General features: G+C 32.5%; 1 long non-coding RNA gene across 1 annotated transcript; it reads left to right on the top strand.

Moving 5' to 3' along the window:
• Positions 1-244: 244 nt before the first annotated feature.
• LOC145616248 (uncharacterized) lies at positions 245-2,317 on the top strand. Its single transcript, XR_014107611.1, has 4 exons — positions 245-593; positions 705-842; positions 1,376-1,473; positions 2,179-2,317. It is a non-coding gene; the product is annotated as an uncharacterized LOC145616248 (long non-coding RNA).
• The last annotated feature ends 222 nt before the right edge of the window (positions 2,318-2,539 follow it).

Here is a 2,539-nt window from a genome sequence, read left to right as displayed (position 1 = left end):
TTTATTCAGTATAAAAAGCTTATTCTTGCTTCTATTTTTTTAGCTTTGTGATTTCAAATTTGCACGTGCCATGTCAAAAAAGACTGTTGTTCTTCACTCTGTCTAAGGTTGGACTTACCTGCTGCTATTTGCCTCTTATACGCTACAGACACCATAGCAAAATAGTTTTACCAGAATGCTGTCTCCTGTTGTATTCATTTGCGGCGCTATGAAAAGTGGCAAACAACTTTCTGGTATGATAGGTATGAATGTTTTGGGTTTTGTCAATTTCTCATTACTATATTCGTGGTTTAATTCATCGTCTTCTCTTTAAATTAGTTGATTTTTGTGTTTTCTTTTTGCTTGAAATGCAGTTTTTTTTTCTTAAAATATGGTGGATAATGCATGAACTGAGCACCCATTATTTTGTGGGGCAATATCAATGACCTTTCCTGATAGATTCCAGATTTTACATGCCAAATTTCCCAATTTCTTGCTTTTTATTTAAGTTATATTTGTGGGAAATTAACAGTATTTTGGATTTTTGTTTTATGTGCAAATTTGAATTATATTTATAGGATTTGAGCATTGTACGAGAAGTCCCTGATCATCGGGTTGAATTTTGATTTTTTTTTAGAGGTTCTAAATTATTTGTAGTGATGGGTTTTGTGGGTAATTACTAATTAATGGAAGGGTCAATGTGGTTTTTGTTTTTGTGTGTATAGGAAGCGTTTGCTAACCCTAATCGAGATGAAAGTCTCATTATAGAATTGTTAGAGTTGAAGCAAGAGGTTGCTGATGAAGGTAGTGCTGTTTGGTTCCTACAAGAACTTGCTAGGGAACAGGATGCTGAAGGCGGTATTGTGAGTTTGTCAAGTTTCGTTTAATTTCTTTTATGTTGGGTAACTTTCAATTATGTTGTTGTTATTTGATTAATTGTGACAAGGTGTTAAATTTGATAATTGACCTACAATGGACTTTGTTGTTGATAAATGTGAATTAAGATTAAGGGGTGAGAGAAAACTCCTCTAATAAAATATATCTATTCATGACAAATTTAGTGACTTTCAAAGCTATAAATGTATGATAAAGACCTAATGATGCTAGATATGTTACTTGAACTTATGAAGTAGGCAAGGAATCCGATTATTTGAAGTTTTGAACGTGGCAACTTAGTTGTCCAGAATTCAAAGTTGTATATTGCAACGGATTTAAAATATAACCTGTCTTTAATATTGAAGCCACTTTTAGAATGACAAAGTTGATCATCAACATCTTTTGTTAGGGTAAAACAGAGGTATTTAAACTACATATTATCATATCACCATCAATTGTGGTTCATATTCTTTACTGTTTTTTTTTTAGCTACATCAAGTGACTTGATGTCTTTTTACAGGTTTTTGCTAATGGGTTGAGTTTTTGAAAGAGTTGATGATGATGGACTACATTGGTATCTTCTGCAATTTGTCCTGGCCCTTCATTTTGAGCACTCAGGTAGATCACGCCTATTTCATTTCCTTAATCAAACATTGACAAGAGATTCATCCTATGAAAAATTAAATAAAATGAATAATTGAAATCTGTGAGTAATTTATGTTTGTATGAATTTTTTTTTTAAGAAGATTGTTATAATTTTTTCTGTTTTTTTTCATCATCTTTTTCGAAGTCAATATTTTAGTGTACTCTCGAAATTGAAAGGCTTGTTTCCCAATTTTCTTTTCTTTCTAGCTTTAGGGTTTTCGAATATGGGTTTTTGATTTGAAATTCTGAGTTTTTACCCTCTTTGATTCTATCTCCGTCCCTATAATTTGTAATTAATTTGGGGGCTATGTCATTTATTTACTCCTTTTATTATTGGGTTAGAAAGTTAGTTTAGCTGTATTGCGCTGATAATCTATTTTCGCTATTGCTCTCTTGGAGTTTGAAACTAGCATGCTTCATGTCCAGTCTTTTCCGTTAATCCAAGTAAGTGTCAGGTTAATTTGCTTAATTTGCAATGTTCCTGCTAAATTATTTAACAAAGTGGCACTCTGATAAGCTCTATTCTCTAATTTTAGTTGACAATTGCTTCTGTTTGGTTTTGTTCAAATTAATGGTCTTTACTTGCTCCAAAATCTGACTATGGTCTATATACTGAAAGGGAGGTGTAAGAAGTTACATGCTTCTAATTAGTGATTGTTTTGGGCTGAAATTTTGCAGGATGGACTTTGTTCATCTGATCTAGCCTGTGACCAAGTAAGTACTTGATCCCCTTGCTATGGTGGCTCGACAAACACTCTTCGGAAGCTCTTCATAGGTGTGATATGCGATGTCAACATCGTGCTATCGAGTTTGTCAAAAGAGGTATGCTACCTTTTGTTTGTAAATATTTCTTAATCAATTGAACTTATGCAACTACTCTAATATGTGTTCCTTCTTTTGTTTCTTTCTATATTGATTGCTTAGTTGTTACAAGCAATAAGTTGCTTTTTAAAATTACACATGACATGAAAATCCCATAGTTAATTACAATAATAATATTGCTTGCTTCTATTTCTTAAGGCCTTGCTGAAATGTGTCT

This window comes from Chenopodium album, chromosome 26 (assembly GCF_948465745.1).
Source record: "Chenopodium album chromosome 26, dcCheAlbu1.1, whole genome shotgun sequence".
NCBI lineage: Eukaryota > Viridiplantae > Streptophyta > Magnoliopsida > Caryophyllales > Amaranthaceae > Chenopodium > Chenopodium album.
Note: the sequence above shows the minus strand (reverse complement) of the source record. Positions and strands in the feature narration are given on the sequence as shown.